Here is a 21,654-nt window from a genome sequence, read left to right on the forward strand (position 1 = left end):
TTTACATTCCTCTCGGCCAGTTCTTTATCTCTTATGTATCTCTTGTTCCATGTGGGCATCAGAGCCCAAGTGTCTTGATTTGTCTCAGCACATGTCATGCAGGCGCACATCTTAATCTGAGCATTCCGGTCTAGCTCCTACACCTCCCCACTACTTACATTCTTGCGTTGCCAGTAATGTGTGGCCCATTCCCAGGCTAGACCAATATGGGTTTGCAGTTTAAATATAACCAGAGGATCCCCTGGACCACAAACCCTAAAAGGAAAAGGATGGGGAAGGAGACAGAGGTGTATTAACTAATGATTTATTTATATATAGGGGAACCCACCCACCAATTTCAACCTCTAGAAAGAACTAGACCACCACCTGCGAAGTTATGTTAAATTTGGAGATTCAATGTCGACCTCACATACGTGAATGCGAATGATCAATCTTGCACACATCCCTAGCCAACTCCTATTTAGCAGCTGTCCCCTTGCACATATCTGATTGTAACTCCCCACAAGTTCATGGTTAAAGTGCATCTATTTATACAGACAACTCAAAGACCTCTTTGCTGTCTCCCACGCATACCTGTATACCCTGGCCTGACATTTCAGCCTCAAGTCTTCCATCTGCAGCAGTCTTGGTCAGAGGCCCCACCCCACTACGGCTCTGAGCCTCTGAGCCGACCTTCCCATTACTAGACCGTCCACATGAATTCTCTCTGGGAGGTCTAGATCTTAATCTCCCAAACTCAGTTCCTTAAGTGAGGGTGCACACTGGGTGTTCACGCCTCCCTCCCCGTTGAAAAGTCCTAGGTCAAAGTAGATCACCTAGCAGCTGCATTTGGTTTGTCGAAGAATCGAGTCCAATGCACCAGGATGTGAGCGTGCAAGCACAGAAGAGAAAGGAAAACCTTAGGCCTAAACTCCTGCCCCGCCTCCCCCTCCGGGGGGGGGGGGGGCTAGTCTGCCTTCAGGAATTTCTACTAGGATCTTTGTCCCCTCCCCCATCACACTCCCCCATTGCCTTTAAAGGGTTAAGAGAAATCCTCACTGCCTTCCCTCCACCCCGCTCACAGGGCCCGCAGGCTTGCTCGCTCACTCGCTGCTCACGGGAGTCTGCCGCCGCCTCCGCGGCCCGCCCCCCCCTTTCCCGTCCTTCAGCCGGGAGGGAGCCTGCATGCCTGTCTAGACCGATCTATCACAGGCACACCAACAACACCCGCGAGAGCACGGAGACCCTGCACAGGTCCCCCTGCTCGCACGGTTCCCGGCGGACAGAACCCGGGGAGCGTGACCGCGCCTGCGGGGTGGGGGTGGGAGCCGACGGGCGCGGGCCGCCCCGAGCGCACCGCGGGTTCTCGCCGGCCCTGGCCTCGGCCCCCGGCGCTCCCGCCAGCCCGGCTGCCGGGGCAGTCACAGCTCTGCGCGCTGGGCAGTCCTATTTTTATCTTGTCTAATCCCAAACTGGGCGGGGAGCACAGGCGTCGTGCTTAGAGAACAAGAGATAGGCGAGGGAGGCGGGGAGGAGCAGCCAGGCAGCGACGCGAGCAGGAGCGAGTTAAAGACACAGTCGAGGCGACCGAGACCAGGAAGAAAGAGCGGGCTGCGCGGGCCTCGCGGCGCCGCACGCAACGCGCAGCCCGGCGAAGTTACACTCGCCTCTCCCCACCCCTTGCTGCCGGTCCCTCCCCACTTCCCAGCCGCGCTCTCCGAAGCCCGGGCCGCGGGGCTCCGGCCTGTGTGGGAGGCAGAGGCCCGGCCGGCCCTGCAAAGGGCTAGGGAGAATCGCTAATGAGCTGTGCGGCCCATTGATCCGGAGAACACTTCCTAATTAACTCTCAGTCACCTACTGGTGACAGCGCCTCAAAGGACAGCGCTGGGGCCGTGCGAGCCCCAGCCCCGACCTGCCTGCCGAGCGCCTGGCGCCCGAACCCGCGCGCTCCCCTAACTACCCCAGGCAATCCCGGCGAGGGGCGGCGGATACCCGCACGCTGAAGGCCAGCCTCGCATTAAACCTGGACGGCATATTAATCACCGCCATCCTCCCCTCCCGTTCCTCCACGCGGTGAAATCGTGCCCCAAATAAACACGCGAACCGACACTGCAAAGCCCAGACCAGATAACAGGTCGGGGGTGGAGTGGGAAGGGTCGAGAAGCGAACGTATTCTCCAAGTGCCCACGTACAGAAGTCTCCGAAGCCGACAATTAAAATGCCTTACACACAAGCAATTCCTTTGGCAAAACCGAATCCAACACCTCGTAAGGATTGATTTCGACCCGCGGTGTCCGTTTCCAGTGCCACAGGAAGTGTCAGATGGCTAGAAATACCCAACTCTGTCTGCGTTCGCCACCCACTACCTTCTGGGGTGGGCCATTTCCTCCCTGTTTTCACTTCCAGGCCGTTTTTAAGGATTTTTCGACAAGAAGCTACCCTTACCCCCAAATACCACTACTCCCCTCCCCTAGCCTTCTCTTAAAAGAAAAAAAAAAAAAAGATAAGAAAAAAGAGAAAAGGAAAAAAAAAACAGCTAAAACCCTGAGCTGTCTGGTCTAGACACAGGGAGTCTGTGTGAATACCTATTTGAAGCGCGCTGGTTTCTTTTTAAGGTTTGTTTTTAAATACACATAACCCTCCCCCCTTCCTTCGCTCTTCAATTCCCCCAACCCCCACCCTTCAGACGCCGGCGGCGCGCGCCCTCGCGCGCAGGCACTCACAGCCTCTAGCTGGAGATCGCGACTTTCTGGAAAAGATTCATTAACGGCAAATTAAGCCTCGCCCGGCCTCGGCCTACACGCGGCCAGAACCCGCCGTCACAGGGACCCGGGGAAGTGCCCACTGGAAAGTGCGAGCGGCGGGAAGCCCGCCGGGACCACGCGTGCCTTGAGCCGCCCTGCTCCGCACACGGCGCCCCAGGGCTTGCTTGGTAAACAGCAGGCGCACGTCGCCGCCGCCCTGAGCCCCCGAGTTGGCGGAGGCTCTGCGGCGCAGCGGCCCGCCCGCTCCGAGCGCGAGCCCCGCGGCGCGGTGGCGGCGCCTCGCCCTCCCCGCCTCGGCGAGGATCGCGCCCCGGGTGCGCAAGTTCCTCTTCGCCCTCAGCCTCTGCGCCGCACGCCCTCCGAGTGGGACCAACTTCCTCCGGCCGCAAACACGCACACGCCCAACCAGCTTCCCCACTAGACTCCCCGCTGCCGGGTGGAGGACCCAGGTCTCGCCCCCCCACCCCCGCCCGAGCCCACCCTTCCCGCCGCCGCCCCCGCCCAATCTACCCCCCGCCCCCGGGGGCTCACAACTTAAAACCTACCCCGCAACGTCGGAGAGGGCGTGGGGGTGGGAGGGAGTCGCGGATTATAATTTCAGAAGAACATTTAAAAAACAAAGCGTCTGACCTGGCGGGCGGACGGGCCGAGTCGGAACCCCCTCGCTCGGCTCAGCTCGGCTCGATTTCCTAGTAGTTTCTTTTCTTTCCTTTTTTTTTTTAATCCACGTGATTCGCGCTTTGGGGCAAGCCAAGAAAAAACCCGGGACTCCCCTCTCGAGTTGCGCGGCGGCGGCGGCAGGTCGAGCTCGGCTCGGCCCGGGGCGCCCGCCACACACCCTCGCGCACGCACACGCCGTCGTTCCACTAGGAGGAACGACCGGCCCCTGGAGAGGCGAGACGAGGCGGCGGTGGCTGGGGGTTTTTACAGTTCTTTCCCGAGTCGAAAAAGAAAGCAGACGGGAACCCGCCGCCCTCCCCTTCCTGCTCGCGAGCTAACGCCGAGCCGAGCTTCCCAGCTTCCAGCCCAGCTGCCCCCCCCTCCCGCGCCCGACTCGCGGCGCTCGCCGGCGACCGCGCTCCCGCGCACACAGGCACACACAGGCTGCAAACTTCCACTCCGCGAACTCCCTGGTCTCCTCCCAGCCCCCGGGGAAGCGGCAGGTCCCCTCGCCGCGCCCCTCCCTCCCCGGTGCCCACGCGGGGCCGCTTAGGCTGGCTGCATTTTTAATAACTTACAGCTAGGAGATAAAAACGAAAGCGAGCCAAGCAGCCAAAGGGAAGCGCGAGGCGAAAGCTTCGAGCTCCACGGGGTACGCGAGAGTGTCGGAGGAGCAACCAGCAGCGGGCGGGGGCCCCGAGGGAGGGGGCCGACTGCAGCCCGCGGCGCGCCCGCCCGCCCGCCCGCGCGGCCTCCCCGGGGAAAGGTGTTCGGAGCACTGACCTGAAATCCCCGGCCGGGGAGTGAGCAGGGAGCCTGCGATCCGGCGCTTTGAAGTTTTACCCCCGAGCAGAGTCGAGGCGGCGAGGAGGAGCAAGGGGCGGATGGCTGGGTGGGGAGAGGTGTGCGGGGTCGGAGGAAAGTCGGGAGGCGACGTTAGCGAGCGGAGAAGGAGCCGAGCCGGGGAAGCGCGGCGAGCAGCAAAGTTTGCCGTCCCCGGCTGCCCGCAGCCCGCTCGCGGCGCCGCGCTCGCTCGTCTCCCTCGCCGTCTGCTGCCAGCCGGCTGCCCTCGGGGTCGGCCCCGCCGAGGGGTGGGCTCTGGGCCGGGTGGGGGCGGGGCGGGGCGGGGCGGGCTCAAAGCCTCCGGGCAGGTGGCGACGGCCCCGCGCGATCCTCCGGGCTCCCGGGGCTGGGCCGGGTTCGACCGGGCTCAGCAGCTCCCGCGCCGCCGCTGCTGCCGCCCGCGCTCCGGCAGGAGCCCCAGCGCCATGTTGACGGATCGCCGCGAGCGCCCGCTCGGGTTGGGTGTATGTGAGTGTGTGAGTGTGTGTGTGTGTGTGTGTGTGCGTGTGTGAGAGAGAGTGTGTTGGCCAAGTCGTCCCTGCGCGGCGACAGCGCGGCTTGGGCTCCCCGCCCGGCGGCTCGCGGGCTCCCCCTCCGCCGCCGCCGCCGCCGCCGCCCGCCTCGCTCCCGCTCTCGGTCGCGGTCTGGGCTCCGGCGCGTCTCCCCCGCAGCCGCCGAGCTCGGCCCGCGTTCAGCGAGGAGCGTAGCTCTGCCTCACCTTGCCGCTGGGAGCCCGGGCTCCGTCTGCCGCCGCACGCCGCGATCCCAACGCGTCCCCCTCCCCGGTTCCCTCCTCTTCCTCCTCCCCCTCCCTCCGCCCGCCCGCCCGCCCTCCCTCCCTCCCTCCCTCCCAGCAGCCGCCTCCCCTCCCCCCGCAGGCGCAGCGCTCGGGCGACAGCCGCCCGCCCGCCGCCGCCGCCGCCGCCTCCAGCTCTCGCAAGTTTGAGCTCCCCCAGCCTCCGCTCACCCTCCGCTGCGGCGCCTCGGCGGTGGGGTTGCGGAGGGGTGATTCCCCGGGAAAGGTCTGCCCGAGTTTCCCCAGCCGTCATCGATTCCCGGCCAGGCGCGTCTCGCCTCTCTGGGTCCGGAGCCCCGGACCACTTGGGTGGCTCTCCCCCTCGCCCCTCGCCCTCCCCTCCCCCGCTCGGACCGAGTTGGCTGCGCACACCCGGCCCGGGCGCGCGTCCTGGACGAGCCAGAGACCGGCTCGGGCGGCGGCGGCGAGGGCGGCCCGCTGATCCCGAGCAGAGGGGATGGGGGGCGGCGGGGGCGGCTCTCCCAGCCGCGCGCCGAGACTCCCCTCGCTACCCAGAAGGCCAGTGGAGGACCGCAATTACCATAAAGCGCCTCGCACTCAGCGCAGCCAAAGCTGTCAAACCCCAGCGGCTGCCGCCGCTGCCTCCTCTCGTCACCAGCGCTGCGCTCTCCCGCTCGCGCGTCCCCTCCGAGACCCAGCAGAGCCTGGCGGGTGCGCGTCGGCGCCCACCCTCGCCCACAGTCGCCCCCTCCTTCTGGAGGAGCCCTTGCCCGATTCGGCGTCCAGAGCTACCTGGAAACACCGCGCCGGGCCCCGGTGGCCGTTCTGCCCGAACTCCGCACCCGAGTTCCCCGGACGTCTCAATTGTGTGGGAATTGTTTGGAGAGACGTGGGGCGGGGGTTGGGGAAGGCAGTCAGTGGGGCACAAGGAAGCGGGGGTGGGGGCGGCAGGGGAGCGGAGATCCGCCAGGATTTCTCCCCGGTCACAGGCATTTCATAGTCTGCACCTCAGCTGGTTGGAGGCTCCGTCCTGGCCCCTCACCCCGGCCTCGAGAGATTATCTCCCGCGTTTTATTTTCCTTGGCAGGGAGCAACTTTTGGCTTACACCGTTCGCCCCATAAATTTCCACTCGGTAACGTCGTGCTGATCGGTGCTCGGCGGCGGCGTACAGCCTGCGCCCGCAGCAGTTCAATTCAATTGACACGTATTGAGCTTCTCCAGCGCACCCGGCGCGGCGCTGGCCGCGGGGGGAGGGCGGGGGCCGGCGGGCGGGAGGGGGAGGCGGGGAGGCGAGGTTCCGGCCTCCCCGGAGCGCAGAGCCTCTGGGGCGAGCGGTGAAGCCCCAGTTCGTGAAGCTGGCGGGAAGGGGTGGGAGTGGGGGAGGGGTGTTCCGGCCTAGCCGCACCCAGACCGCGGGCCCGGACCTCGCGGCAAAAGGTGATCCGACTCGGCTCTTCGCTAGAGTCTTTTTATGCTGGGGGTGGGGGAAGTCTCTTTCTGCCTAAGGACAAGATGGTGCAGGCTCGATGAGAACATCAATCCGAAATGGAGGTAGCTTGTAAATCCACACGGAAAGTTTTAAAATATCCTGGAGTGTCTCCATGCCAAAAATAATCAAAAGCATCTCAAGTTGATTACGAAGTCAAGGTCAAGGCCAAAATCAGCTCTAGCTAGCAGAGCCCTTTTAAAAATTAGACTTAATACTGACTGCGGGACCGGTGTTAGGTGCGATGTTATTTATTCTGTTTTAGTTCTCAGTACATAGTTATAAAAACAGCCCTTTTCAAAGCAGAAGTGAAACATCTCTACCGTTTGAAACCCGAAACTTCGGGCAGAATTAAATCTTCATGCTCCAGAGCTGCTTGTAACAACTGATGTAAAAGACAGGCAGGCAAGTGCCCCCCGAGAACAGTGCCCGGCCCTGCCGGGCTGCCACCACTTCCAGGACCCGCGCCGGCATAATGGAATGCACGCCTTTTTCTTCCCGGTTTTTCTGGAGGTGGATGTCTCTGAAAGCTAACCCACACATTTTTTTAATCTCCGGTAACAAGCAGAAAGACACCTGGACTATTATGCTGTAAAGCTATTTTTTATAAAGACATTTTAGGGCCAGACATTAAAAGTTATTAGACTGAACGCATGCGAGTTACAGACACAGCTGGAGAAAGGGCCTCTGGTTGTGTGTTGTAGCAACATTTCTTTTTGAAGCGACTCCTTTTATTCAAAACAAGTCTAAAATAACCAGGAAGGCTGAAGTTGGGTATTTGTGGAGAAACTCTCTGAACGTGGTTCCAGGCGAGGAGGCCGCCGTGCCACTGTGGGCCACGCAGGAGAGCTGGCCTGAGTGAGTGTGGAGCTGTGCCAGGCTCTTCCGGCTGGGTTAGGCTGCCGCAGAGACCCTGGCACCGTGCCCGGCCACCTTCTCTCCCCTTCCCATGCCTCCCCAACTCTCCCCCCAGGCATAGGCTTTTCCCGGAGTTAAGAGTTGCATGTAACCGTCCAGAACTTTTGGAAAATCCAGGAACTAAGCGAGACACGGAGCCTGCTGCCTCTCAGAATCCTGCGGCCTCCTGGGGCTGCTGACAAAGGGGCCTGTTTGTCTAACTTTAAAAGTCCCAGAGTTAAAATGAATTGGGGGGGGGGGTGCGGTGCTGTAAATGCGAGGGGGCCGAGAGGAGGGCTGACTGTGGGAGAAATTTGATGCTGGAGACAAACAGGCCAGTAAATTTGCCTTTGACGTAATTTGCAGCGTTCACCCCCCCCCACCCCGACTTTTTTTTTTAAGGAGCCTGGCCTCCCTGGTATCCCCGTGCGGGCTGGTGGGATTAAAGGGTTTCGCTTCCATCTCTGAGGGATACATTTTCCAACTCTGTGGGATTTTAAAAATATCTTATTAAGGGAGTCCTAAGAGGCATGAGTGTGTGTGTGGGGAGGGTGGTTCGTGACTCACTGGGAATTAAAATGTGAGATTTTCTGGAGGTGCTCTAAGGCAGGGGAGGGTTGGGAGTTTACACCTATTGGCCCGGTTAGTTGGAATCGGTCCAGGGAGGAGGAGAAGAAAGCTCACACAGGGCAGTCCCATCCTGTGTCTCCATTCAGGAATGGGCTCCAGGAGCTTGGGGGACACCTCGGGGCCTGCAGAGTATTAGGGAAGCCAGGGCCTTCCTGGGCTTCCTCCTCCCCCTGCCCTCCCAGGAGTCCCCCAGGAGCTGACCTGGGGGTCAGGCCGCTCTACCCAGCACTCAGCAAGGGAAGGATTTCAATGAAAGCAGAGGAGGAGGCGGAGAGAGGCAGTGAGTGAGCAAGGGAGGGGAGGCAGCACGAGCAGTGGAGAAAGAAAGAAATGGGCTCAGAAAGGAGAGGTGTGGAGCCACCCCTCTCCCACCCACCTCTTGTCCCCTCGGAAGGGTCTCAGAACAGATGGCTCAACCTCAGGCTCTCAGGCACTTCTCTGCTTGCAGATTCTATCCTGGTTCTGCAACGATGTAAGCAGGTTGGTGCCTCAGAGAGCAGGCCTGGAGCCTGGCCACCCTTTTTGGCCCAGGCCGATAGTGCAAGACCTGCCAGGGTCCCTTCAACCACCCCCCTGAGGCCTGGAGAAAGGCCCCGCATCCCCCGGTGAGGTCCTTACCTGGAACTGGGTGAACTCTGGGGTTCCAGCATTGTGGGTGCAGTTCATTTGTAACATATGTGTATGATCTAAAGCATAAAGCTCTGTAGACCCCTGGTGAGGCTCTTCAGAGGCTGTTCTCCCATTTATACCACTGATTATTGTAATAGGTGGGATCTGGGTGATCACAGATAATGTATTTTTACTTCATATGGTGTGAGCTAGCCCCTTAATGGTAACTATTTTAAACAACACACCACACCGACACCCATACTAATAGTCTTCCCTGGTTACTTTGTAAAAGAATTCTGGGCTTACCCAGCTGCCCTGAGAAGATTCATTAGCCTATCCCCTCCAACCCAGGGGCATCCTCCTTCCAGGGATTTCAGTCATCCAGAAACATCTAAAGGTAACTGCTTTCCATGGCAGAAGTCTGCTAGATTTAGGGGTCGGTGGCCAGGTTGAAGACGGCTGTTTTTTCTGCCTAGCCTTTGAGGGGTTATTGGGCCTTTGGGGGAGGAGGGTCCAAGAGGCAGGCCCAACGTGATAGCACCAACTGTCTCTTGGAATTTCTGGTCGGGGCTCTATTAGTGTCAGGCTCTGAGCTCAAACCGAGGCATCCGCGAGTGAGCTGCCCTTTAGTTTACACTGAGGGTTTCCCTGGGTAGATGGGTGTCGGCTTATTGCGCATAAATACTGGCGGCTTCAGGGAAACCTTGGCTCGAGCTCCACCTGGCCCCAGCTTAAGCGCCTTCAATGGTGCCTTGCTGGACCAGATGCTCCTGCAGATAAACCTGGACGACCCGTCCCGCCCTGGCTGCTTACCTAGCAAGGGGCCTCCGGCTCCTATTTTACCGGGCTGGGGGCAGTGAGTGGGAACCACGGAGTGGGGAGCAGGGTGGGGGAGAACCACCAACTCTTCCCTTGGGGACCCGGCAGGCTGGCTTTCCTCTCCAGCCAGTCTGTATCCAGCTTCCTTCCTCCACTCCCGGGGGTCATCAGCGGAAACGCATCACAGGGAGCCCAAGCCCCTTCGAGGGCACCACCTGGGGACTGGTGGGATCAGGAAGGCTCCACCAGCCCCTCCCTCAGGGCAGAAAGGGAGTACCGCCCAGCAAATGGAAGTGCGGCGCTCATTGGTCTCTGAAAATCTCTGAGGCCCCCCGCAAAGTCGGGCGCAGAGGTGAGTGGCGCGGGTGGTTGCCTCGGGAAGGTCAGCCAGGAGCAAAGCTGGGGGCCAGCGCAAGGCTGGGGATTCCACTTGGCCTAATGCATGGCACTTTTTTACCCTCTCCCATTCCCCCTCCGGCCCACTCTGCTCTGCTCTCGCCCGGAGGGGGCCCCTCCCGGTCTCTGCGACCCCAGTGCGTTAGCAGCCGCGCAACCCCTGGCTGGGAGTGCGGGGGGAGGGGGGCGCAGGGTGGTTTGTGTTGCGAGGCCTGACAGAACCTTCTGTGTGCGGCGGAGGGAGGAGGCTAATGCATAATGCACAGCGCCTGGAAGCCCGGCCATTAGCGGCCTGTCGGTGACACAGACAAACGACTGAGAGAGAGGGAGGAGATCCAGCTCGCTCTGGAGTTTAAATATACCAGCGTGGAGGGGAAACGCCATGATTTAAAAGTGTGTGTTTGCAGACACTCGCATATATTTTAATGATTTCCAGCAGGCCGTGCATCCCAGTCTTGCATCCCCCTCCCCAAAAGGGGGATGTATATGGGGAGGAGGAATGAAGGCAGAGTGAGAGGCCTCAACCCAAGACCCACCGCCGGCTTTTGAGACAAGAAGGGAAGGAGAAATTGGTAAACGCAGCACCAAGAAAGCAAGGCCTAGGGAAAGCCACAAGCCCAAGGCCATCCCCAGAATTTTTTTTTTTTTAATCTGGCCATCGAAGCCTTCCATCCCAGACTGGACCCTCTTCGTAGTACTAGAAAGGCTTGGGAGAAAGAATAAATCCTGTCACCCTTGTCCCCCCTCCCAAGCGCCCACATTTTGAATCTTCCTTTTCCACTGACAATCCAGAGACCTCCTTCCTCCCCGTTTAACACACCAGTGTTTTTTAGCAATTAAGGCGAGAAGGGGGTGGGGATAAAGATAAGCCAATTTTTTTTCCGCCATGCAAGTGTGAAAGATAAGATAACGCTAAGCTGGGGCAAAGCGGCTGCTTACAACCTCCCCTCAGCGATTTTGATCGGTCACTTCTTATCTCGCAAAAATGCTCCTTTCGAAAACTGCATCAAAAAAAAAAAAAAGGCAAGAAAGAAAAAGGCCGAGGGAAAGCATTTTCATTTGGAAGTGACATTTAAAACCCACCTCCTCTACACCAGCAACCCCTTCTTGATCCGTGGGGCTCCCCAGGAAAAGTCGCACCTTGACTACAGGGTTTCAGGCTTTCTCGTGAGGGGGGGCAGGATTACTAGTGTAATTAGGTTGAATAAAACCAAGGATGCGTGAGTTGGATTTATCCTGCATCCAACCCCAAGCTTGCAGCCGGGTTTTCTTCTCTTAGTTGCTGACCAGTGTTTGTGTTTCTCCATCGCGTTCGCGTGTTGAAACTAAACAGCTAGTTATATTTGGGAGGGTCATATAACTATGTCAACACTACGTGGTTGTTAATGCGAAATAATAAGAAACTCTGCTGGTTTTTGCAGGCCCCTGTAAAGGAAGGAAAAGGTATCATGCACCCCAGAACCCGAGAACTCTCAGCCCCACCGCACTCTCTGGGAGTTTGATAAAAATCCTCCCCACCCACCCTCCCGCACAAATATATTAAAAAGGGGTTTTCGGAAGATTTCGTATTTGTTTAGGGAGGTTTCGGTATTGAACTCCAAGCCCGGGGGGGGGGGGTGGCCTGTAAACTGCCCCTCTCCCCATCCAGGGCACGGGCTCCAGATCGCCAACATCAGGGCGGGCGCCCCAGGCCGAGTGGCTGAGCCTCCGTGCCCACCTCCGGCTTAGAGCTCCAAGGCTCCAGCCACTTCACCCCCCATCCCGGGTTCGCGCCTCGGCGCTGGATGCACACGGAGTCTGCCCCCTCCGGGCCAGGCTGCGCGACCTAAAGCCCGGGGCCGGCCGCGGCCGGATTGTCCCCCGGGGAGCCGAAACCGCCGAGCGGGGAAACCCCTCCTCTCGCCCTTCCCCGAAAAGCCTGGCCGCGGCGTAGGCGCCGAGCTGAGCGGGCATCCGCTGACAGCCGGGCCTCACGTAAGGCCTACACGCGTCCCATTAGTCAGCCTGAGTTCCCCTCGGGCGAGCCGTCTGGCGCGGCCCCAAGGCCGGGCGCGGGCGGGGAGGGGTGCGGGGCCGCAGCGAGCCGGGACCGGGGCGGGGGCGCGGGCTCTGCGGGACCCGACCGGGCTCGGTTCCGCGTTCCTGGGCCCGCGGGTAAGCTGAGCCGCCGGGGCAGGCCGCTCCCTAGCTGGCGCCGAGGCGCCGAGCTGCGCTTCACGTGCCCGCCATATCAGCGGCGGCGGCGGCGGCGGCGGCGGCGAGGAGAGGGGGCAGGGAGGCGCGCCGCAGCTCCCGCGGGGTCCCCGGCCCCCGCCTCCCCCTCCGCGCTGGGGGCTGGGCCGGGACCACTCCGCAGCCCCCGTCCCCGCTCCCGACAGGGAGCGGGGCTGCCAGATGCCAGGAGGCTGCTAGGGCGCTGCTCCGAAAGCTGCGCGGAGGCTGCAGCCAGGGGAGGGTGCTCCTCGCGGCCGCCCCGGGAACTTCCCAGCCGCCCCGCCGCCGCCGCCGCCGCCGCTGCCGCCGCCGCAGTCACCGGGACCGGAAGCCCTTGCGCCGCCCCGAGCGGCCTCTGCTGGCCCCCAGGGTTGTTCCAGACGAGGGCTGGCCGCGCGTCACCCAACATCCCTCCTGGCCCCAGGCGGCCTCCCTCGCCCCGGGACATCCCCAATTAAGCCCGGAGGACCCTTCTCGCGGTCCAGTGAGACCTCCTTCGGTGGCCGCCGTAAGAGCCACCCCCCACCCCGCCCCGCCCCCAGTCCCAGCCTCGCAGCTGGGACGGGAGGGGCACGGAGCCGCCACTCCGGCCGGGCAGGAACACCTGCTCCCGGGGCCCTGCAGCTGGGCGCGTGGTGCCGGGAGAGGCTGCCTACTGTTGTGTGCAGAGATCGCGGAGAACACGGGGCTCCGAAGCTCTGGGCCAGGCGCAGCCGCGTCTCGGCCGCCCCCATCTCCCACCCCTTCTGTGCGACCAAGCTCGAAGCCTGGGGACTCGGGGCTCCTGGGGGATCGAAGGGCCGCCACCCCTGGGATCCGACTTCTGTCCTTAAGAGGTCGTTCGCGAAACAGATGGGGCAAGACCTGTTTTGGGAGCCTTCCCGGTGTCCGCCCCCGCTCTCCAAACCAGACACACTCATCTCCCCTCGGCCCGGACTCTAGCCTTCGGCGGGGGACGAGAGTAGGTCATGGCGGCACTGGCACCTCCTCCACCACTCCCCCCCCCGCCCCGAAGGGACTGGTATGGGGTTCAGACTTTGCCACTCCGCGTGGGGAGGGTGGATGGACCCTCCGCATCTTCTCCGTGCCCCGAGGAGATCGGGCGGCCCAGATGACCCGCGCTGCTTGCCCTGCCTCACCCCCCCTCCCCCGTTCCGCCCTCCCCGGGCTCCTGGCCCAGGGCCCGGCCGGGGAAGGCGTTGTTTTGCCAGCGGGGGCCGAGCGAGTGCGCAGAGAAAAGCCTCCCTGCTCTAATGAGAGTGCACACAGCGCTGCAGCGAGGAGGATGATTACCCGGCGGGCGGGGGGGCGCAGGCCCGGGCCGCGGGCGGCGTGTGCGGCGGCCCCGCGGGCCCGGAGTCCCCGCCTGTCTGGCTGCTAATCGCACGCTTTCTGCTGTTACGGAGGCAGGCGGGAGCCGGCGGCCGAGCCCAGCGCCGGCGACTCGGCGGGTGACACGGAAACATGGCGCAGCGCCCCTCCCCCGCCCGCCCTCCCCGCGCTCCCGCCTCCCGCCTCGCACTTCCTCCCGCCCGCGCGGCTTTTGCAGTTCTAATGCTCTGCTGTCGGCCCGGCACCATTACGCTAGCAGCCGCTTCTCGGCGGCCCCGCGCGTCTCTTTCCCCTTTGTTTTCCAGGTCTATAGAAAACGTTTGCTTTTGTCCCGAGCTCTCGTTAAACCAAACTTGTGGTGGCAACGGAAGGCGGTGCGGGCGGGGAGGGGCCCGGGGATTTTGGCAGCAGCCGACCAGAGCGTGGTGGAAACTTCTCTCGCTGGGTTCCCCGCCACCCCGCCTTCCCCCCTCCCCCCTCCCCTCACACACACAGGCCAGCCGGCCTGCCGACGCTTCCCCCTTTTCCCCCGAGAGGCCTCGGCGCTCCAGGAAGGAGATCTGGGCCAGAGGGGCTGTGACCAGGGGTGAAGAGCCTAGGGTGCGTGCCTGTGAGCTCCGAGTCTTGGGGCACGCGGTAACCTCGATCCTTGCAGCCCTGACTGTCCTCTCTCCCTCCCTTTGGTCATTCGGGGCTTTGTATCAGCTGGTGGAAAAGGAAGGGGAGGGAAGAGAAGAAAGTGGTTTGTGTGTGGCTTTTCTATTAAGGGTTTGTTGGAATCTCTCACCCCCAACTGTACAGGCTCCTTTATAGGATCTAGGGCGAGAAGGAGGGGGGATAAGCGGGGGCTCCACAGGGGGTAAGGGTCAGGAACCTAGACCTGGGAACTGGATCTTACTCTACTGGCCGACTCCGCCACATGGCCCGCTTGAAGGGTGGGGCGACCCTGCAGAGTCGTGGACGGTTGGGCCGGGTCCCTGGATCCAGGAAACGCCAGACCTCCCTCCCCTGGGCAAGAGCGCAGGTCCCCCCTGGCGTGCTCCCCAGCCCAGCGCGCACGCCTTGGCTCTCCGCACCGGAGCTGCTCAGGCGGCAATTTTTTAAGCCTGCAATTAAGCGAGGCGTCGCCGTGTCCTCTGCTAGTGTCGATCCTGTCAGTCGCACATGGCCTTGGTGCTCCGGTCCGAGGCCCCGCGATTAGTCACAGGCTCGCTTCACTCCTTCCCTAATCCGCCTCTGCAGGCAGCCTGGGGACGCGGCCGACTTGGCGGCGCTGGCAGGGAGCCACCGCGCGGGGCGGGCCGCCTGGCCAGTACCAGCCCCGCTGCTCCCGAGCCGGCGTGGGCCCCAGGGTGCGGGTTGGGACTCCCTCCCCCTTCACAGCCCCCAGGCAGGGGCGGCGGCGCCCCTCCTCCTCTCGCCCCACTCCCGGGCCTGCGAGATCTATTTGTGTGGTGTCATTTGCATAAAAATAGGACAAGTGTTTCAGTGCGTTCGAACGCGGGAGGCGAAATCCTTATTGATGTGTCTGTGTGCAGCCCTCGGTTGTCGGAGCGGTTTGATTTAGGGTGTTTGTGTTGCCTTCTGCGAGAAATGAGAGGAAATCCTGCGCAACGCCTTCGGCGGCCGAGGCCCCCCAGAGCATCGTCCCCCCTCTGCGCGGCCCAGAACGGTGCACCGCCTGGACCCCAGCGCGCCGAGTCCACAGCGAGCAGGTTGTGGGCCAGGCGGGCGGCCCATTATGACTCATAAAACCGGGCGGCCTAATCACCAGCTGCCAACCCGTTTACGTGTGGCGCTTCCCAATGCTCCCTTCGCCCGGCCCGGGCCTCCAGCGGGCTCGCTCAGGACACGGCTAGAGCCGCTCAGTTGGGGCTACCCAAGTGGCCACTCCTTCCCGTCTGCAGCGCGGCTTCCCATCCCGGGCGACCCCCGCTCTCCTGGCCTTTGCGCCGCTCGCCAGCAACTCCTCAGCTTGGACAAATAGCTGGGAGGGCGCCGGCCGCGCGGAGCCAGTAAATCAATCATTAACTCCCCGGCGAGGCCTGGCTAGCGGAGGGAGGGAGCAGCGGCCGGAGCCGAGTGCGCGGGGGAGCGCAGGGCCCCCACCCCGGGCTGGGAGCGGTCCACGCGCCAGGGTACAGGGTGCGTGAAGGCGGGTAACCCCAGCGCCTCACGATCCCCTCCAGAAGCTTCGTCCTGCCGGGCCTCTCACGCCCGCACCTTGCCTCGCCGGGCAGGTCGGGTTACTGTGCGGCCCCGGGGCGGGCTTGAACATTAACGAGGCGCCCGGGGCCTCGCGGCCTGCTCTCCCCAAGAGAGCCTGCCGCGCTTGGGCAAGCTCCTCAGATCCGGTTGGGCTCCTCCAGACTCGGGTTTGCCAAAACAAACTCATCGCCCCCGTGCCAACCGGCCTCCCCGCGGCGCCCTCCCCACGGAGCCCACCGTGGGGCGGCACGCAGGGGGTTAAGAGCTCCGATTCGCCCTGGCTCCTCAGCGGCGCTGAGGAAACGCTGATCAAAGTGCTTACGGGGAAGGAAACACACGCACACTCGGGCCTGGGTGGTAGGAGGCCGACTGGAGAGACGGCTCCGAGCCGCCTACCTCGACCCGCTTCCCACACTCTCGGGAACGCGGTGGCGGCGGCGGCGGCGGCGCTGGCCCGCGCGATCCTCCTGGCGGAGCTCCGCGCAGCGGGGCCGGGAGGACGGCGGCGGCGGCGGCGGGGGGGGAGAGGGGGTGGGAGGCGAGCCCGGGCTGCGCGCCAAGAGGCCCGGAGCCGCAGATTAGTCACCGCTCGGCTCAGCACTCACGGGTGCGCCGGGAACCGGGAGGGCAGGCGTCGGCCCCGCTCAGCCGGGCTCCGGGGGCCTCGGCGCCACGGCGCGGGTGCCCCGCCCCCACCCCCGCGTGCGCCCGGCGCGGCTGCATGGACTCTCGGGGGGCCGGCGCTGCCGAGATCCACTTGTCAGTTCAAGGGCAGGACAGAAACTCTGCAAGCGGAGTCTCGCGAACAGGAAATTTCTCATTGACAAGGTGCTGCCCCTCCCCCACGCCCGGCTTCAAAACAAAACAAAAACCCAGCGCGAGCGGCCAACTCGGCCCGCCACGACCTGCACCCCTCTGCTGCGCCGGTGACCCCGCTTCTCGGCCCCGGCCGGGGGAGCCGAGAACTCGCCGAGACCCGGGCCCCGAGCGCAGGCGGCGGCCGACGAACAGGCCCAGCGGGCAGCTTCGGCTCGGGCCCCACCGAGGGCGCCCCGCTGCCACCCTCCAGGGCCCGGGCAGGGGCGGGCGGGGGCGCTGAGCCCGGGAGGCCTCACGCCTTCCCGGGGTCTGAAGCCGGCGGAGCGCTTCCGCGGGGCTGGAGACCGGCGGGTCAGCGGGTCCCCGAGGGCGTGGGGGTGGGGAGGCGGCGCGGCGCCGCCGGCTGGGCGAATCCCGCGGCGGAGACCCGAGAGGGCGGCGAGCTCGGCCTGGCAAAGTTCCTGCTCAAACTCCATGTTTAGAAACTCCAGCGGCGTTGCGGGAGGCCGGAGAGAGCCAGCCCGCGCGGACCGTGCGGGGGCGGCCGGCACCCGCCTTCCACTCCCGGGGCGGGGGGGGGGGGGGGGGGTCCGTGCTCCCCTGCTCCCCCCACTCGGGCGGACTGAGAAGTCTGTCTAGAGGGCGAGGAGGGCCGGGGCCCCGGGTTCATTCTTTTGTGTGTGTGCCCCTCTCCTTCCTACACACGCTAAAGGAAATTTCTAAACCCTTGTCATTTATTGAATTCAGCCAGGAGAGGAAGCCTTTTAGGGACCCTGATATTCAGGGTAATTTCGTATTTGACACATGTAAATACTTAGTACTCTCAGGTAAGGTCAAATTATTTATCATCTTAATTTATATTTCAATAGGCCTACAATTTGGAGGCGCGAAATGCCTCCTTATGAATCATTATGGTCTATTAGGGGAAGTAATGTATAAACAGCACTATTTGGGAGGGAATCACTTATGTTGACATTTAAATGGCTCTTCAATAGTTAAAAAAAAAGACATTCGAGTGCCTTTGATTAAATATACAATTTACAAGACCATCAGAAAAGCCATCAGGAATATAAATTCTTCTTGGGATTTTTATTTATTTCTTTCTGATTTTTTTTTAAGCCTTCCAGGGCACGCACGTCATTTAATCCCTATGGGAAAATTACAAATTTCAGGCAAAATATCCTCTGCTCTCCCCAGCTAATGTCTTAGAGGAAACCCAGGGAACCACTGGAAATGTGAGCCAACTCCACCAGCAAGGCAGGCCAGTGGGAAGTTGGGAGATCTTTGTACCTAGGAAACAGAATCAACCACTTTCTAACAATATTGCAACTGATCTGTGAAACATAGTAGCTTCCCTGCTGGACTAGAACCTTTCTTTTGGCCTGAGTCCATCTATCCATCTATCCATTCATCCATCCATCCATCCTGGTGCTTCCACAGCACCCATATCAGGGGTCATACCATTTGAAGTCATCCTCCTACACCTGCTAAAGTATCACAGCAGAGGCTCTTCCGGACTGCCCCCTCCCCCAACTCTATGCACTCTTTATTGAATTACCCTGTTGTATTCATTCCCTTGAAGCATCTCCCATCTTCAGAATGCCCTTCCTTGACCCCACCTCTCCTTCCCCGGCTCCCTATTTATCTGTTCCCTTGCACAGCTGTACTTCTTGAAAGAGGTGTCTACAGCTATGTGGCATTTCTATTTCCTTACCTCCAGTGCACTCAAGATCAGCTAGTTTTGAAGTTATTCTATGATTTGGGGAAAATTGTAGCTTTGTCTGTAACAGCATTAGATGAGAAACAACCGACTTGTCCAGTAATGACATTGATGGTACGTGCATAGGATGAAATATTCTGTGGCTATTTTAAAAATTAAGATCTGCTCTGTGAACTGATACAGAATGAAACCTTCAGGTCTTTTTTTTTTTTTTTTTTTTCCTTCAGGTCTATTGTAACGAGAAAAACAAGGTGCAGAAGGAAGTGGTGTGTATAGTATGCTACAATTTGGGTATGTTACACTTTGGATAAAAACAAAGTAGGGGGGAATATAGACACGTCTCTATTATGTGCAGGAAACATCTTCAACACTGCTGGGGAGCACCCCATCACTACCATTTTCTTTGTACATGTGCATGCCCTCCTCCTTCGTTTTATTTTTAGAAATGGGTATAGCATAAACTGTTTTCTGTTTTGCCTATTATCACTACATCTCACAGATCATTTTCTAGCAGCATGGGAAGATGGGCCTTATCTGTGCCAAGGTTGGTGGAGTTTCATTATATATAGATACATCATGTATCACATTCGTCAAACTACACCAGCCTCCCTGGCCATTCTGCAAAGATCCTCAAAATCACCGGTCACTTCCTTGTTGCCAGTCCTTCCTTTGGCCTCAGAAACACTCAACACCCCTGACTACACCCCCTCAAACTGCTCTTGGCTTTCCTGATGCCACAGACACAGGTTTCCATCCTGCCTCTGACCTTCTTTCTAGGTTCTTCTATATAGGTTCTTCTCTATGCTTTACTACTTGCTTTGGGCCTGGATGAGATTGGGGGAGGGGGAGAGGGGAGGATCCAGGCCCATGGCTTTATTTTTTTTTTAAGATTTTATTTATTTATTCATGAGAGAGGCAGAGACATAGGCAGAGTGAGAAGCAGGCTCCATGCAGGAAGCCTGATGTGGGACTCGATCCCTGAACTCCCTGGACTCCGGGATCATGCCCTGAGCCAAAGGCAGACGCTTAACCGCTGAGCCACCCAGGCATCCTAGCCCATGGCGTTAAATACCATCTATTTGCTGATGATTTTTACATTCCAGCCCCCCACCCCCACCATTCCACACCCCCTATATCAAGCTGCAGACCTGACATCTCAACTTGGCAATCTATGTCCGGTTTAATAATGACAATAGCTAACATTTGCATAGTGCAGGCAGTACTCCTCTAGTAAGCACTTTATGTAAATTGACTATTAATCTTTATCCACATTTTGCAGATGAGGAAACTGAGAAAGGCTACAAAACATTCCCAAGGTCACTCAGAAAATGCTGGAGATGGGATTCAAACCCATGCAGTTCTATCTCCTGTTCGCAGCCATTCTCTTCACTGCCTCCAGGCCTGTGTAGAACTGAATTCTTTTTTAAAAAAGATTTTATTTGTTTATTCATGAGAGACACAAAGAAGGCAGAAACATAGGCAGAGGGAGAAGCAGGCTCCCTGCGGGGAACCTGATGTAGGAGTGATCCTAGGACCCCAGGATGAAGACCAGAGCCAAAGGCAGATGCTCAACTACAGAGCCACTCAGGTGCTCCAGAACTGAATTTTTAAAATCACGAATTAATCTACCAATATGTGCGGGTATTCACTAAATGCCAGGACCTGTGGCAGGTGCTGGGGAAAGAATGATAAACAGGACAAACTCTCCCTTAAAAGGGGAAATGGGCTCTTTGCTTGGAACCTGCCCTTTGTCCCAATTCCCTCCCCTGTTGAGGAAAATCTCTCAGCCACTCAAGTACTGAAAGCAGAATCCTGGGGGGGAGGGGAAGAGGAGTGGTCATTCTTGTCGCATCTCCTTCCTCTCCCACTTCACCTTTTAGTGGCAGGGCTGTTTCTACTTCCAAATGTCCTGTCCAATAAACCTACTTCCCATTCTCCCACATCCACTTTAGGCCAGGCCATGATCTTCACTTGCCCATGATTATTGGGCGCCCGGCTGGCTCATTAAGTAGAGATTCAATTCTTGATCTCTGGGTTGTGAGTTCAAGCCCCAAGTTGCATGTAGAGATGACTTACAACTAACATCTTTTTTTTTTTTTAAGATTTTATTTATTTATACATGAGAGACACACAGAGAGAGAGAGAGGCAGAGACACAGGCAGAGGGAGAAGCAGGCTCCACACAGGGAGCTCGACGCAGGACTCGATCCCGGGTCTCCAGGATCACACCCCGGGCCGAAGGCAGTGCTAAACCGCTGGGCCACCAGGGCTGCCCACAACTAACGTCTTTAAAAAATAATAATAATAACCAAAGATTATGATTCCAGCCGGTCTCTGTACTGCCACTGTCAGCCCCCATCTGACCCATCTTCCACAGCAAGATGGTACTGAGTCAATATCCTATATCACAGCAAGAGAAGAAACCGAGTGTTTAAGAGAGCAAGACAATTGTGGGTGTGTGCTAAAGGAAAAGTGGGGGAGAGGGTCCCCGGGCCTGCTGGGAGTGGCTCTGTAGTTCTCTCAAGGATTGAGTTGTTGGAAGAATTTGAAAAAGGGAAGGATGAATCCAGAAGAGCCATTATTGTCTGGGAACGTCCAAGGGAGGCCCCATGGGAGCACAGGGGGCAGACCCACAGGTCTCTGCCAGAGAAGCCAAGGTTCCTGGGTGTGCCCATTGGGGGGGAAGGCCTTGGACATCCTTGGTATCCTTGCTAAGAGCCACAGACTATTATCCTCAGGAGATGAGTGAGGGACAGTCAAAAGCAAGCCAGAAACCCAGAGCCAAAACCAGAACCTCCTTAGAGCACCTTGCCTATTGCCAATCATCTGGTCTTGACTTGGTGGCAAAAGATTGTGACTAGCTTTCTTCTCAAGACCCTTCAGAAACCTTACGAGTGGGTTCTGGTCACACTTGACCTTAGGCAATTGGAGTTCTACTCTCATTTCCACACCATTTGACTTCTAACAGTAACTGTGCCACTGCGACACACTTGGTAGCAAAGCAGGTCTTTTTTAACAATGAATAATTCCTACATGATAAAAATAGCAACTGTTTATTGAGGGCTTTTGCTCTTTGCAGTTACTTTATTGGCTGCATTTCCAATATGTTTGTGTATGTACATCCCATAAGCCCCCCAAATAATCCTATGGGTGAGGTATTACTATTCACACATTATAGTCAGGGAAACGGGAGCTCTTACAATTGCCCTCCAAAAATACCAGCTTATCTGGCCGAGTTTGGCTACAGGGGATTTCTACCTGACTCCGAATCTGAGCTCTTTCTAGCCAAGTAGACGGTTCGCCTCCCACACACAGGCACCATTCCCCCAAACCCTAAACTATTTCTGGGATCAGATCCTACATAGCTTCTCTAATCGTGTCCTTCTGGGGTCGTCCTGGCAACTGGCCAACAGCAGCAACTATCACAAAAGGAGTTTGTTTCTTTCTGGGATCAGCAGGTCTCAGATGATCTGTTGTGTTCACCATGGGAACCTAAGAGTTTATCATCTGAATGAAGAGT

At 59.3% G+C, this 21,654-nt stretch overlaps 1 protein-coding gene and 1 long non-coding RNA gene across 13 annotated transcripts in view; one reads left to right on the top strand and one right to left on the bottom strand.

Annotated features, from left to right (window-relative positions):
- The window catches only part of BCOR (BCL6 corepressor), a 114,281-nt gene that overhangs the window by 39,289 nt on the left and 53,338 nt on the right, over window positions 1-21,654 (bottom strand). For 5 of the 12 annotated variants that reach the window (XM_035711856.2, XM_025468853.3, XM_035711855.2 and 2 more), the window contains exon 1: window positions 4,188-4,451. The exons of 2 other annotated variants lie outside the window; for them this stretch is intronic. The gene's annotated coding sequence lies outside the window, so the exon portion shown is untranslated. Of the gene's footprint in view, window positions 1-3,374; window positions 3,643-4,187; window positions 4,453-4,965; window positions 5,045-21,654 lie in introns of those variants that run through there. 5 more of the 12 variants (XM_035711854.2, XM_035711847.2, XM_035711848.2 and 2 more) reach the window with 4 other exon arrangements.
- LOC118353692 (uncharacterized) lies at window positions 16,202-20,460 on the top strand. The gene is made up of 3 exons (XR_004813010.2): window positions 16,202-16,424; window positions 18,363-18,426; window positions 20,238-20,460. It is a non-coding gene; the product is annotated as an uncharacterized LOC118353692 (long non-coding RNA).

Source organism: Canis lupus, chromosome X, assembly GCF_003254725.2.
Source record: "Canis lupus dingo isolate Sandy chromosome X, ASM325472v2, whole genome shotgun sequence".
NCBI lineage: Eukaryota > Metazoa > Chordata > Mammalia > Carnivora > Canidae > Canis > Canis lupus.